Source organism: Tamandua tetradactyla, chromosome X, assembly GCF_023851605.1.
Source record: "Tamandua tetradactyla isolate mTamTet1 chromosome X, mTamTet1.pri, whole genome shotgun sequence".
Lineage (NCBI taxonomy): Eukaryota > Metazoa > Chordata > Mammalia > Pilosa > Myrmecophagidae > Tamandua > Tamandua tetradactyla.
This window is the reverse complement of record NC_135353.1, coordinates 128,357,892-128,374,553: the sequence shown is the minus strand read 5'-3', so window position 1 is coordinate 128,374,553 and position 16,662 is coordinate 128,357,892. Positions and strand designations below refer to the sequence as shown.

General features: G+C 36.3%; 1 pseudogene; it reads left to right on the top strand.

Moving 5' to 3' along the window:
• The first annotated feature begins 7,281 nt into the window (after nt 1-7,281).
• Nucleotides 7,282-9,373, top strand: LOC143672081 (aldehyde dehydrogenase 1A1-like; annotated as a pseudogene).
• Nucleotides 9,374-16,662: the final 7,289 nt, after the last annotated feature.

Genomic DNA, 16,662 nt, shown 5'->3' with positions numbered 1-16,662 from the left:
AAGATACAGAGAAAAGAACAAAATGGGCATATGGAAGGGTAATCACATGATGTGGATAATATAATAGAAAGAATGAAGTACTCAGTAAAACATTTGTGTTCAAGTCCATAGTTTACCATGTAATGACCTTGAAAAAGTGTTTTAATGTGTCAAAGATTCCATTTTCAATTTTATTATCTGGGAATTTTTTCCTCTCTCTGTCTCTCTGTTTCTGTCTCTGTCTCTGTCTCTCTCTCTACAAACACACACACACACAAACATGTACGCAGTTCTAATGTGATTGGGTGATTGTAAGTGTTGAATGAAAATATTAGTAGCATTTGGGAGCAGAAAGAAGGTACATAGCAAATTTGGAACAGTGGTATCCCCCCAGTCCTCCCACATCCTAATAAACTTCAGTGATATCTCAGAGAAGAAAAATATTTAAAATGTTTTTAGGCATGCTGCCCCAGTTGCTGGGACTTCTGTGGACAAAATATTCTGCATCTCTTAGTCCATTCAGGGTCTGCCTCAGCTTCAGAAACTACATTTTCAGGGTCATGCCTTTTCCCTGGGTGGTGACACTTCTCTGGGTGGTCTATATTCAATGAGATCCATGAGTGAGTATAAATTGGGAAAATCTCTGAAGGGCCTTCCTTACTCCGGTGTTCTCAACAGGGTCAACAGAGGCTGTTTGGGGGCCTCATTACAGCTTGACTTCTCCCTTTACTCAGTCCTACTTCCTTCCTCTTCCTTACACAGGGGTTGATTCTAAGAGCATTCCTGAACAAACATCCCATGTACTAAACTCTATCTCATAGCCTTCCGGGAGAATCTAATTACAACACCTTCTCAGTTTATTTTTATTTGCAGCAACACTCTGTATAACATGGCTTCATGAAATGACAGATCAATAAAGATTAACTGGGCAATTGCTGATAAATTGAGAGAGGGCTCTATCTTAATTACTTATATCTAGTATGCCCACAGGGCACCTGATACTCCAATCTAAAATAATGAGCTTGGTAGCTGCAAGGGACTGTGGGATATCTGTAAAAATAGTGAACTAATATTAGCAGAGAACTTATTTTATGCCAAGCATTGTGATAGACACTTTTCTATCTATTCTATCATTGAATCCTCATAAAAATCATGGGTCATGGCAATAGCACTATCAGTTTACACCCAGATGAGCTGAAAGCAGGGACACAAACAGACATTTACACACCAATGTTCATAGCTGCATTGTTCACAATCACCAAAAGATGGAAAAAATCCAATTGACCATCAACAGACAAGCAAATTAACAAAATGTGGTATATACATACTATGGAATATTATGCAGCAGTAGAAATGATGTCCTGAAGCATATGACAAGATGGATGAGCCTTGAGGACATAATGCTGAGTGAAATAAGCCAGAAACAAAAAGATAGATATTGTATGATTCCACTTTTATGACCATTGTAAAGGTAAAATCAGAGGCTTATACTACAGAATATAGGGGACCTAAAGATACACAGAAGCTAGAGATGGGTGAATGGTTAGCTAATAAAGTTGAACTCAAATGTAAAGTAATAGATAGAAGTGAAGGCAGTTCACTAGTGGGTCTATAAGTAAAATTACCATATTGAAGGTGAACATGATTGAAGGGGTTGTATAGACCCATGTGTTCCACTGGTTAACCTACAAATATAAATAAGTTATTACATTAATTACTTCAAAGGTATGGTTCTTATCCAAAGGGTGTATAGGTTCAGGGTATGGGGGAAATTGCTATTGCATGCTATGGGCTATGTTTAACAGGAAAATATCAACAGTACCACAGCAACACCAGGGGGAAATAATGTGGAGAGGGACAAGAGTTAAGCGTAAGTTTAAATTTTCTACTTAGTGAGGGTGTGTTTATTAGTTATCTTTCTCTTGGGAATGAAGACATTATCTAAAATTGAGAATATTGATGGATTGTTGACCTTGGACTTTATACATGATGCCTAATGAATGGAGGTGGCTGAAGGATGCACTGATTGAGTAATAGATTGGTGAACGATGGTGTATACCTATGATCAAATATTGTGCTGCTAAAAAAGAAATGAGGTTGTGAAGCATGCAACATTGTGAATGAACCTGTGGGACATTTGGTGAGGCAAAATAAGCCAGAAAGAAAAGAGCAATTATTGTATGGTCTCTTTTAAAAAATGCTTATAAGAAAACAGAGCCTAAATTGTAAACTCTTACAGCTGTTACATTTAGTCTGGAGTGAGAATTTTTATTTCTGGATATTGAAAGGCTGTTTTATATATGTATAACCTGGTATTTAGAGATAAGAATGAAGCCAATCAGATTGGGATTAAGATAATTCAGAACACAGGGGTAAGGAGGACTTTGTCTATATTTTAGAACCTCATCTACTCTTTGAGACCAAAGGAAGAAATGTTTATTTTGTCCAGAACCTAAGTTTTCTGTAGCAATAATCTAATTCAACCTTTCTGAATAGCTCATATAAACAATCCAAACAGGGGGAACCCAGAATAAAAATGAGAGCCTTTAATCCTGTATAGCTTAACATAATGCCTGGATACATCCCAGAGTATATTGAGCTGATAATCAAAAAGTATTGGCAAAGTCCTTGAGGGATGGGAGAAAATATATAGATCTATTAAACTTTACTACTGTGAAAACCCCTTATACTGTGTCTAACATTAGGGACACCCAAATCAACAGGCCAAGCCCTTAATCTTGAGGCTTGCTCTTGTGAAGCTTTTGTATGTAGGAGGGAAGCATAGCCTACCTATAGGTATGCCTAAGAGATACTTCTGGAGGACCTTTTTGTTGTTCCAATGTGGCCTCGCTCTCTCTCTAAGCCGAACTCTGCAAATGAAATCATTGCCCTCCCCACCACATGGGACATGACACCCAGGGGTGAAAGTCTCCCTGGCAGCATAGGAGATGACTCCCAGGGATGATTCTGGCCCTGGCACCATAGGATCAATAATGACATCCTGACCAAAAGGGGGGAAGGAAGTATAACAAAGAAAGTATCAGTGGCTGAGAGAGTTCACATAGAATCAAAAGGCTACTCTGGAGGTGACTCTTATGCAAGTGTCAGTTAGACATTGCTACCTATCATAATTCGCCAAACCCCAACCAAAGCCATTCCAGCCAATCCTTAAATAACACCTAAGACAATATGTAAGATTCTATAAAGATCCCATGCACTAGGATAACTTTCCAGAAACCTACAACTTCCAGAGGGGTCTCTGAGCCAGATAAGTCCTGAAACGTACAGGGACAAGCCTCTCCAGAACATCAGCTAGTTCCATCACCTTACCCCATATTATCAACAGCCAAAATACCACTAGAGAGTGGGAGAAAGATCAAAGATGATGGTGGGGTTATACAGAGAAGGTAGGGTTTAACAAATAAGTATGATTGCTGAATTATTATATTGATATTTCTTTTAGTCTCCAGTATCTTAGAGAAGCTGGAAGTAAAAACCTAAAATGGTGAAATTGCAACCCGTACTAAACTCTGAAATCTGTCCTACAACTAATTGTTGCACTGTTCTTTAAAATTTATTGCCGTTTTGTAAATACATTGTTTTCACAAGAATGAAAAAGGAGTCAGCTGTGATGATAAACAAAAATATCCCGTCTAGCCTCCAATGTTCTGGAGCAGCTACAAGGAAAAATCTAAGACGGTGGAATGATAGTCCATGACAAACTCTGGGATCTGTCCTGTAACTACTCATTGTAGTTTCAAAGAGTGCTTTGAAAATTATTTCTTCTTTCTTTGTATATATGTTTTATTATAAAATAAAAAAGTTTAAAAACAGAATCCTGGGCCATAGGTAATGTTCTCCCCATTTTATAAATTAGATTGCTGATGCTGGATGTGTTTAAGGGACTCGCTGAAGGTCAATGAGCCAAGACTCAAGGCCAAATTATGTAATTCTAATTTAAAGTCTAAATATCAACTCAGGTCCTCATCTGCATCTAGAGCCTAGAAGTAGTTTTCCAATTATATTTGTTAGGGATGGTTGGATATGGAAAACCCACGTGACAATGAGTTAAACAAGATATGGTTTAGGTCTCTCAATTTATGGAAGTCCTAAGTGAAGTGGTGGGTGACATTGGTTTAGGGATAGAAAACAGAGCTGAGGTTTCAAAATCTGTTGGTTTTCCTCCCATGTTCTGTTCCAGCATAGAGAATTCTTTTCAGAAAGAAAGAAGAGAAAAATTGAAGGGCAGAAGAATATGTTTCAGTACCCTAACCCCTTTAAAAATCATTGACTTCTGCTTAAATCTCATTGACCAGATCTGTGTTACATGAAAATACTGCCTGCAATGGAGTCTGGGAAATATATATAAATCTGGAACCATTGACAGCCTAAATAAAATTGGAGTTCAGTTAGTGGAAAGAAGAGAATGGATATTTGAAAGGCAACCAGCCCTCATATGCGAAATTTTTATTCCTGGAATTTCTATATTTTGTAGATATTGAGGTTGGGTTCCCTATGAAATAAACTCAAAATTGAAGATTTGTTGCAGGTGGTTTTTAGGAGAGTGCTCTTGAGAAGATGTGGAAGGGAGTAAGAGAGAAACAGAGCTATCATTTAATTGCAGTAGAGACCAGCAGGCTTCGTGAGAAACTCTGAAGTTGAAGTGGCCATTCAGAGATGTCCCAAATTGAGGCAAGAAAGTCAACCATGTATGCTGCATCACCTTGTCATCTAATACTGGCCTAGGAAGGAGCTATATCGTTCCCCTATGAAGGAGCTATAACCTCAGTAGAGAGACATTTCATTAAAAGGTAATTCTTGAGAGGGACCCCATTCTCATCTGCCAACAATCAACACTCCAGGAAAATAAGTACCTTGAACTTAAAGAAGGGATTTCAACAGCACATTTCAGTATCCATGACACCAGGCTAATGATAAATTGACTCTCACACATCAAAGTACAAATTCTCCATGCTAATCTTATAGAACATGGTAAGACACAGTAATGAAGGAAGCACAAAATGAGGGTTCAATATTTCCAGAGATACCAGTGTCGATGCAAATGCTACAACATTACTTCTTGACAAACTCCCAATGCTGATTGCTGCTACCCTACATAGGCATGTAGTTTCAGCATAAACTGGACTCTTAATAATATGCTAATGGATGATCAATTGGTGGTTGCCCTGGAAGGAACACAAGTCATTGACCTTAGCAACATTTTCAGGATCTTTGGCCTACAAAGTGGTTGATATACAGCAATGCATTGGGATAATAGCTTAGCAATTTATGAAGATAATCTTTCAGAGATGCAGCTAGCCCCTATAAAACCTTGCACAAATTTTAAAACATCACTCTCTCTGGGCAGTTGCAGCTCTGTGCTAAAGTGGTCATCTTGGTAATTTCATACTTTTTAGCCTAGACATCTTTATACACATTTTTTTCCGACCACAACTCTGATTTCAATTGATCTAAGGTACTGAATTGGCAAGTTTTGACAATGTGTATCATCATTCTATTTCACAAATGAGGTGATTCAGGAGTTAAATGACTTACTTGAGGCCACATGGCCAATAGTTTTCAGGGCCAGGACACAAACCCTAAAATTCTTATGTAAAATGTTGTGCTTTTTTCAGGGATCTATGTTGCCCTTGTGGACCAGATAGCAGCCACAGCAGGACTTTGTAAAATAGCATTTAAGAAAATGGCTGGGATAGATAGAACTAAAGGAAAAACACACTTACAGAAAAGCATTATAAGCTAAATACTTTTGTGTGCCAAAACCCTCAAAGCTTGTAGAACTAATTCACTGTATAAAGAATGGAGACAGTGTATAAGAGTGTGCTCCATAGAGAAATGTATAAAAATCTCAAAAACTGAAAGTCATGCTGAGCTTACCTTTACAGTATATTTGTGTGGGCATACACAGAAATTTATATATTTATGTACATACACACATAAATTCATGCTACAGCTATTCTTTGGTTTTAAAAGGGATTTAATGTGGTTTACAAAGGTATATTAAATACAAAATATCACAATAAATTTAAAATAGAAGTGAAGGACAAAAACAAGAAAAGATATAAAATGGAGCCTAGAAAAAGGCAAAAACACGTGGTAGATTGAAATATGTACTCCAATTGAAACATGTTCTTAATCTTAACTGACATTCCTGTGAGTGTGAACCCATTATAAATAGGATCTCTTGGCAATGTTATTTTTAGTTAAGGTGTGTCCCAACTGAATGAGGCTGGGTCTTAATCCAGATTACTGGAGGTCTTTAAAACAGAACAGATTTTGTTTCTGCTACAGACATGTAGGAGAAAACCATGGGAAGGAGATGAATGCCAGAACAGAATGTGGAAGAGAAAGAGAGGACATCACCATGTGAAGTGAGGTGTGGATACAAGCCAAAAACCCCCAAGGATCACTGGCATCCAGCACCGGAATGTTGTAGACTTTGGGGAGAAAGCATTGACTTGCTGATGCCTCGATTTTGGACTTCCCCTAGCCTCAACATCATGAGCTGATAAATTCTCATTGTTTAAGCCAATCCATTATGTGCTCTTTGTCATAGCAGCCTTACAAAACGGAGACACTGTAAAAATCTTTTTGTTGCTGTTGTTAAAGATAGACCACAAATTTGTCTCTAAGCTTTCTTGTAGTCAATGTAAAAATGGAAACTTGTTCCTTTATATAAGTACCAGTGTCAATCAGATTAAACAGACCAATTTCTTAGGAATGGTACGCCCAAAGTTCTTCAAATTTGAGCACTTATTGTGTAATATAATAAGCCATATCTTCTCAATTGATGTAACTATAACTTACAAATAGTTTATTAAATTCACTTCTAAACATTTTTCTTTTTTACCTTGGGTTGCATAAGGAATGTGTTGACCATAAAAAAAATTCTAAAATACATAAAAAATCAAAAAAAGAAAATAAAAATTATCCATCATACAGAGGAAATCATTTTTTTATGAGATACCTATTGTAGAGAATGGAATCAGGAGCTTGGGCTCTGAGTTCACATGACACTGGGTTTGATTTCCTGCTCACATATATCTTAATTATGAGATCTTAGAAAAATTTCTTAGCTTCTATAAGCGTTTAAAAGTGACTATGATAATGACAATTACTTCATGGGTTTATTGTATGGAATGAGTCAATAATTATAGTTACCTCTCTTACTTATCTGTTGCTAGGTAACAAAGCATGCCAAAACTTAGTAACTTAAAATAATGTGTTGTTTCTCATGGTTCTGGGGGTTAACTGAGCTCAGCTGGGGAGTTTTCCCTTGGCATGTATCATGCTGTTGTAGTCAAATATCAATGGGGGATCAGAACCAAATTGCTGAGTGTGTCACCTGTGTTCCAGGAGCTGAACCAAAAGTGTCCTACTCAGGCAAGACCTGTCCCACTCACCAACTTTAAGATTCAGTATTCTAAGATCTTCATAAACAATGAATGGCATAATCCTGTGAGTGGCAAGACATTTCCCATCATTAATCCTGCAACTGAAGAGAAACTCTGTGAGGTAGAAGCAGGAGATAAAGAAGATGTTGACAAAGCAGTGAAAGCCACATGACAGGCTTTTCAGATCAGCTTTTCATGGCATACTATGGATGCTTCACAGAGGGGACAACTAATATACAAATTGGCTGATTTAATTGAAAGCGACCATTTGCTGCTGGTAACACTGGAGTCAATGAATGGTGGAAAACTACTTTCCAATGCATATCTGATGTATTTAGGAGGCTGCATAAAAACATTATGCTACTGTGCACACTGGGCTGATGAGATCCAGAGCAGGACCATACCCTTTTACTTACAAAAGGCATGAGCCTATTGGTTTATGTGGCCAAATTATTTGTTGGAATTTCCTGTTGGTTATGCTCATTTGGAAGATATGGCCTGCCCTTAGCTGTGGAAACACTGTGATTGCCAAATCGGCAGAGCAAACTCCTCTCACTGCTCTTCACGTGGCATCCTTAATTAAAAAAGGCACAGTTTCCCCCTGGAGCAGTGAATATTGACCCTGGTTGCAGACCTACTGCAGGAGCAGCCATTTCTTCCCACATGGACATAGACAAAGTGGTGTTCACCGGGTCAATGGAGGTCGGCAAAATGATAAAAAAAAAAAAAAAGCATAGGGGAGAGCAATCTGAAGACAGTAACTTTGGAGCTCGGTGGGAAGAGTCCTTGCATTGTGTTTGCTGATGCCAACTTGGACAATGCTATTGAATTTGCACACCAGGGGTTGTTCTACCACCAGGGTCAATGCTGCATAGCTGCATCGAGGCTTTTTTTGTGGAAGAATCAATTTATGATGAGTTACTTTGAAGGAGTGTTGAACGGATGAAGAAATATGTTCTTGGAAATACTCTAACCTGAGGAGTAAATAAAAGCCCTCAGATTGACAAGGAACAATATGATAAAGTAATTGACCTCACTGAGAGGTAAGAAAGAAGGGGCCCAGCTGAAATGTGGAGGGGGCCTGTTCTAGTTTGCTAGCTGCTGGAATGCAACACACCAGAGATGGATTGGCTTTCAATAAAAAAGGATTTATTTAGTTAATGTATAGTTCTTCAGAGGAAAGGCAGCTAACTTTCAACTGAGGTACTTTCTTACATGGGAAAGCACAGGGCAATCTTTGCTGGCCTTCTCTCCAGGACTCTGGTTCCAACAACTTTCCCCAGGGTGGTTCCTTTCTGCATTTCCAAAGGCCTGGGCTGAGCCTGTGAGTGCTGAGATGAGGGATGCTAAGCTGCTTGGGCTGTGCTACATTGAATTCTCTCATTTAAGCACCAGCCAACTAAATCAAAAATCATTCATTGCAGCCGGCATGCCTCCTAACCCACTACAGATGTAATCAGCAACACATGAGGTTCACATGCCATTGGCTCATGTCCACAGCAGCAGAACTAGGCACCTTCACCTGGCAAAGTTGGCATCTGAATCTAACTACTACATGACCCATGGGGGAATAAAGGCTACTTTACCCAGCGCACAGTTTTCTCTAATGTTACAGAATAGATGCACATTGCCAAAGAGATATTTGGACCAGTACAACAAATCATAACATTTACATTTTTAGATGATGTGATTAAGAGAGCAGACAACACTTTCTATTTGCAGGAATCTTCACCAAATACCTGGATTAAGCTATAACCATCTCCTCTGCTCTGCAATATAGGACAGTGTGGGTAAATTGCTATAGTGTGGTATCAGTGCAGTGCCCCTTTGGTGGATTCAAGATGTCTGGAAATGTACAAGAACTGGGAGAATATGGCTTCCATAAATACACAGAGGTCAAGACTGTCACAATTGAAAATTTCTCAGAAGAACTCAGAAAGAAAACTGCAAGTGTGGAGAGAAGAATCTTCAATGACTAAGCAACTCCTATAGTGGCTAGTACATCGTAGTGGGTTTTACATCCAAATTTTAATTTTCTCCCTACAGTCATTCCCTAGTTTTAGCCATACTACTTGGGATTATAAAGAAAATGTCTCACCTGTGTTTTATATCACAGACCTTCAAATACTTGATGACAGTTATTTTCTTGATTTTTAACAAAAAGCTTGACATATTAGTGTTAATATCACATGCAGAAAACTCAACATGTTGCTTATTCTGAATCATTTGCTTTGTGAACTGTGACACCAAGTCCAATCCTGAGTAAAATGGATAAGTTTGGATGCAGGATCTAACTCTGTAATAGTCATGCTCTTTCCTCTGTAGCTATTTGTCAAGGATAATCATATTCTAGAAGAGGACCAGTTGTCATTTCGTTTTCTTCCTTAAGGATTTCTTGAAAAACTTGCACATATTAATGCAAAGTGGGTGTTCTATGTTCCCAGTAACTGTGAAATTGTTGGTGTCTTGAAATATTTCCTAAAATGCCATATCTGTTTGTTAAATAGAGTAATGCCTGAAACACTCAGCTGTACCTGAATACAAACCTCAATAAAACAGCCTTGCATGAAAAAATGTAGATATCGATGGGAACTGCTACCATTTAAGGCTCAACTGGGCTGACTGTCCAAAGTGGCTCACTGACATGGCCAACAGGTGATGCTGGTGTGGTTTGAGAGCTCAACCTGTCCATGTGGCAAGCCTGGGCAGTATCAAATAAATGGTTTGTAGGGAACAGAGAAAAAATGGGGCTTCTTGTTAAAAATAACATTAAGAATTTCAAAACAGTGACGACACAGATTGCATGCTCATGAAGCTTTCCATGGGATTGGACTTCTCAGTACAGAGGCTGGGTTCTGAGAACCATCCCTCAAACAAGCATTCAAGAAAGCCCATGTAGAAGCAGAAAGTCTTCTTGTGGCCCAGTCTGTCACATTTACATTTGAAAAAGCAAACCATAAAACTGATTCAGATTCGAGGAGAAGAGAATTAGGCTTTATTTTTGGATATGAGGAGTGAACAGCATGCCTGTACAAAGAGAAAGAATTAAGGAAGCCAGATTTGGAGTGTATCCACCACATGGCCTCAAGGTTTTATTAGAATTATTAAGGAGGGTAATATATATTAGTTAGTAGAGTTCCTATATTTTTAAAATGCTTATAGAAAAATGGTAATTATTTTCTCAGATTAAAAGGTTGGAAAAGAAACCAGCATCTTATATATCTGCAATCAGTGTGACTGAGCTAAAAATCCATGAGTTTTAAGATTTTGTCTTGGCAAATCTGTGAAATTTTTCCTTCAAAAGTATTAGAAGAACTTGGCGTTATTGTTGTTAGATTCTGCAAAGATTAAAGCACATTTTAAGGTAATTATTAATGAGTGTAAAGTTATCCTTAATGATAATAAGCTCTTCTCTTGTACATAAAGATATTTTATAGAAGTGGATAGATTAGTTTTGATGTTTTTGCCTGTTAAATAGCAACCTGCAACATGTAGTCTATTGTCTTGCTACATTGAGCACAGATGAGTGCAGAACCAAAAAAAAATAGAAAATAAATTGCTCTAATGTAATATCTTTCTTCTCTACACTTTTCCATACAGTTCCACATTCCTTGAATGGACCTAAGCTATTGTGTAATTTGGGATTCCAGGTTATAAAAGCTTTTTATAATTTTTAGCCTTTTAACACTACCTACTTTTTATTTGATGTCTTTCCTTTTCAATTTTATTACCAAAAACAATATAATTTTTCAATTAGGAAGCAAACACATTTTTTCTGTGTATTCTTTTTTATACAGAGAAGTGAGTTTATAGAAAAATCATGCATAAAATACAAGGTTCCCATATACCACCCTATTATTAATATTTTGCATTGATATGGTATATTTGTTACAATTGATAAAACCCATTTTTATAATTGTACTATTAAATATATTCCATGGTTTAACCTAGGGTTAGAATAACTAAATTGGGGTCCCTGTTTTGTTCTGTTTTTTCATGGATTTTTTTTTTTAATTTTATTCTAGTAACACATATACAACCTAAAATTTCTCCTTTCAACTGTGCTCAAACATATAATTCAGTGCTGTAAAAATGTTCACAATTTGTGCTACCATCACCACCATCCAGTACCAAAACCTCTTATTGTCCTAAATGGAAACTCTACATTTTAAGCAATAACTCCTTATTCCCTATTCCCACCTCATCACCTCATACCGTGGTAAACTATGTTCTAAATTCTGACTCTGTGAGTTTGCTTATTCTAATTATTCAATATCAGTTGTTCTAGTTTGCTAGCTGCTGGAATACGATATACCAGAAATGGAATGGCTTTTAAAAAGGGGAATTTAATGAGTTGCTAGTTTACAGATCTAAGGCCGAGAAAATATCCCAATTAAAACAAGTCTATACAAATGTCCAATCAAAGGCATCCAGGGAAAGATACCTTGGTTCAAGAAGACTGATGAAGTTCAGGGTTTCTCTCTCACGTGAGAAGGCACATGGTGTACACAGTCAAGGCTTCTCTCTTGTCTGGAGGGGCACATGGTGAGTACAGTGTCATCTGCTAGCTTTCTCTCCTGGCTTCCTGTTTCATGAAGCTCCCTGGGAGGCGTTTTCCTTCTTCATCTCCAAAGGTTGCTGGCTCATGGACTCTCGGCATCTCATGGCTACATCGTTCTGCTCTCTCTGAATCTCTCTGAATCTCTCATTCTCCAAAATGTTTCCTCTTTTATAGGACTTCAGAAACTAATCAGGACCCACTCAAATGGGTGGAGACATGTCATCCCCTAATCCAGTTTAACAACCATTCTTGACTAAATCACATCAACCAGGGAGATGATCTCATTACAGTTTCAAATATACGGTATTGAATAGGGATTATTCTACCTTTAAGAAATGGATTTATATTAAAACATGGCTTTTCTTAGGGAGCATACTTCCTTTCAAACCAGCACATCAGTGAAATCAAATAATGTTTGTTCTTTTGTGTCTGGCTTATTTCACTCAACATGGTGTCTTCAAGTTTCATCCTTGTTGTCTCATGTATCAGAACTTCTTTCCTTTTTAAGGCTGAATAATATTCCATTTTGTGTATATGCACTACTTCACTTATCCACTTATCAGTTGATGGACATTTAGGTTTCTTCCATATTTTGAAAATTGTGAATAATCCTGCTACGAACACTGGTATGCAAATATCTGAGTCCCTCCCTGCTTTCAATTTATTTGGGCAAATACCGAGAAGTAAGATTGCCAGGTAATATAATAATTCTTTACTTAACTTTCTGAGGAGCACCAATCTGTCTTCCACAGTTACTGCACCATTCTACATTCCCACCAGCAATGAATGAGTGTTCCTATTTCTCTTCATCTTCTCCAACACTTATTTTCTGCTGAATTTTTAATAGCAGTCATTCTAATGATTGTGAGATGATATCTCACTGTGGATTTGATTTGCAACTTTCTAGCAGCTGATGTTGAGCATCTTTTCATGTGCTTATTGGCCAGTTGTATACCTTCCTTGAAGAAATATCTATTCAAGACTTTTATCTATTTTTCAGTTGCTTGTTTGTCCTTTTGTTTCTGAATTGTAGAATTTCTTTATATTCTGGATATTAAACACTTATTACATATGTGGTTGCCAAATATTTTCTTCCATTCTGCAGATTGTCATTTTACTTTTGTGATAAAGTTCTTTGAGGCACAAAAGTATAATTCTGATTATTCTCCATTTCTCTATTTTTGTTGTTGTTGTTTGTGCTTTGGGTGTACAGTCTATGAAACCATCGCCTGACATAAGTTCTTGAAGATGTTTCTCTATGCTTTCTTTGAGCAGTTTTATAATTCTGTCTCTTATATTTAGGTCTTTGATTCATTTTTAGTTGGTTTTGGTATATGGTGTGAGCTATGACACAGATAACCGCTTTTAGCAGTAGAATATATATTTTACATGTTTATGCATATATGTATATGTGTATGTATATACATGTTTATGTTCTTCAAAATCTGTTACAAAATGTTACAAAATATATAATTTTGTAGTATGTTTATAATATTTATGTATTACATAATTTATCATATAAATTGTAATATAGGATTACAAAATTGGGCTCAGACACTGGTCATTTAATGGTATAATTTGAATAGTTTGTCATTTTCTTATGCTACATTTATATGTGAAATATATGGTTATTGAAAATCATGTTATTTATTTAACCATATATATATATACTCACATGTATATTTTTCTTTCTTATAAATAAAACTATAAATAACTACTCATTAAGTTTTGATTATGTCTACTTAATCAACTGTTCAAAACAGTATAAACTAGGTAAAAAGGCATAGGCTGTTTCTTTTACAATTTGTGTTCAGGTTCATAACCTGCCCTCTGGGAAAGTAACACCAATTTATACTTATTTACAAATCTATAAGAAACTGAGGTGATTTCCAGAATGGCAGCATGAGGAGCTCATTGAATTGACTCCTCCACAAAAGCAAAGAAAATACTGATGGATCTATCAGAATCAATCATTTATAAACTCTGGAAATTAACCAAAGGCACAAAACAGAAAAATGCTCATTCAGGGAAAACTACTGAACATTTTATAAGAACTGTGGAATTTATGGCATTTTAATTTGAGGCTTCTCCCATGGCCACCTCCCCAGCTCAGTTCCATGGTGGCCATGAAAAGCTGACACTCAGACAGTCAATTGAGAGATATGATCTTTTTTGGAACTCTGTGCAGTCCCCAGCACTGTCAATATTTTGACCTTGACCAACAGCTCCCTGTGAAAGCTCCAATCCCAGGGTATTGTTGCTATTCAATCTTATCCAGAGCTAAACTCTGCAAAATAAGCAGTATCCCCAGGGCATTACTGAAAACAATAGCAATCAGATGGAATCATTAGCATCACAGCTATATAAGGTCAAGATTTAAATTGGGGCAAATGAGAGTTGGTCCAAAAGTTTTAGCTAGATAATCAGAGGAGACTTTGAAAAGGTTCAGCATATATCTAGAGATCTAGAAGGCTGTGTTCGTGTGCAAAACTGTACACATGTTAGAAAACTGAGAAAGGAGAGGGCCCAGTCACTCACTTCTTGTTGAATTCTAGGCCCTGTGCAATAAGAAAGTGGAAGCTAAGGCTGGCTTCAGCTGCCTGAAATTTGAAGGTATGCCATCAAACACAAATCCCTTTGACAAAGGTGAAAGACTTACTGTCTGGAGGCATTTAAGGAAATCTTATGATTGATCATTGACTGACCACTGAAATATACTTACGCAGAGGTGACCTGTAGGAATTCAAGTTTAAAAAATTTTTAACGACATTTTAAAAAGTAGGAAGAGAACACACAGCATTGAATACAAAATCTAAAGCATTACTGTAGGAAGTCACTAAACAAGTAAACAAAAACCAGGAAAAAAAAAAAACAGAAACAGCAACAAACCCAAAGGGGGATGGAAAGTTCTAATTCCAGAACTGACACAAGTTATAATCTAAAATGTCCAGTTAAAAAAATTATGAGACATGCAAAATATCAGGAAAGTATAGAGCATGCAGATAAAAAGTGAGCAATAAAAGATATTTCTCAGAGGCCCCGATTTTTACTTTGTAGACAAAGGCTTTAAATAAGCTATTATAAATATGTTCAAAGAACTAAAGGAAGCTAGCTTTAAAGGATGAAAGTAAAGTTTGACTACTATATCTCACCAAATAGAGAATATCAATAGACAGAAATAATGAAAAAGAACCAAATATAAATTCTGGAGATGTAAAGTTTAATAACTGAAATAAAAATTTCAGTACTGGGGCACACCAGTACTCAGAGTAAACAGAGTTGAGCTAGCAGAAGAATAAAGAAAATTGAAGATAGGCCAGTTCAGATTATTCAGTCTGAGGAACAGGAAGAAAACTGAATGAAGAAAAATGAAACAGTCTCATAAACCTGTGTGACATTAGCAAGCTTATGAACATAAATATAACAGGAAGGTGTCCCAGAATGAGTGGAAAAAGAGTAGAAGTATTTGAAGAAATAATGCCTGAAATTCCTCAAATTTGATGAAAAACAGTAATCTATACATCCAGTAATCTCCAAGTAAGATAAATTCAAAAAGAGTTTTTGTCTATTACTGAAATTAAGTTGATACTAATCTAAACTGCATGGTTTGAAGTTATGATGCTAATTGAAATACTCAGGACAACTATTAAGGATATAACTAAACAAAAAAATTAGAAACAAATAAACATCTTAACTTAAGCCAATTATGTGCACTATTACTCACTTAATTTCAATAATATATGAACATTTTTCTATATTCCTCTCTTCCCTCTCCTTTTTTGTTATTATTGTCATGCAAATTATATCTTCATACATTATACGCCCATCAACACAGGTTTTTTAAAACTGTTTTATGAAGTTGTCTTTAAATCTGTAGTTTTTTTTTTTTACTTCTTTTATACTTACCTATTTAATTATCTTAGCAATGTTTTTTTCTTCTTTGTGCATATCTGAGTTATCATCCAGTGTTCTTTATTTTGCAGGCTGAAGGAGTCCTTTGGAGTTTCTCACAGGGCAGGTGTGCTAGTCATAAATTCTCCCAGTATTCATTTTTGTGAAAATTATTGTATTTCCCCTTTATTTTCTAAAGCATAGTTTTGCTGGTTATAAAATTCTTGTTCAGTATCTTTTCCTTCATCACTTATAATATGTCATCCTCTTGTCTCCTAGCCTCCATGGTTCCTTATGAAAAGTCAGCTGTTCATGTCATTGAAGATAACTTGTATCAGAAGAATACTTTTTCCACTGCTGCTTTCAAGATTTTTCATAGCTTTTTTTTCACTTTTTCCAGTTTTACTATATTTTCTACCATACCATTAAAATCGTCTGTTGTTTTTTGTACGTGGAAAATTACAAAACATTTCTTAAGGAAATTAAGAACATCTAAATAAATGTAGAGGCATTCCATGTTCATGGATTTGAAGACAATATAATTAACATTGCAATTCTACCTAAATTAATCTATAGATTCAGTGAAATCCTTATAAAAATCATAACACACTTTTATTTGTAGAAATCTAAAAAAATTACTGAGAAAAGCAAAAGACTTACAATATTCAAAATTCTTTTAAAAATAAGAATACAATTTGGGGAGTTTTTTCATTTTCCAATTTCAGAACTTACTATATAGCTGTAATTATCAAGACAGTGTGTAACTTGAATAAGGATAGGCATATAAATGAATGGAACAGAATTGTAAGTCAGAAA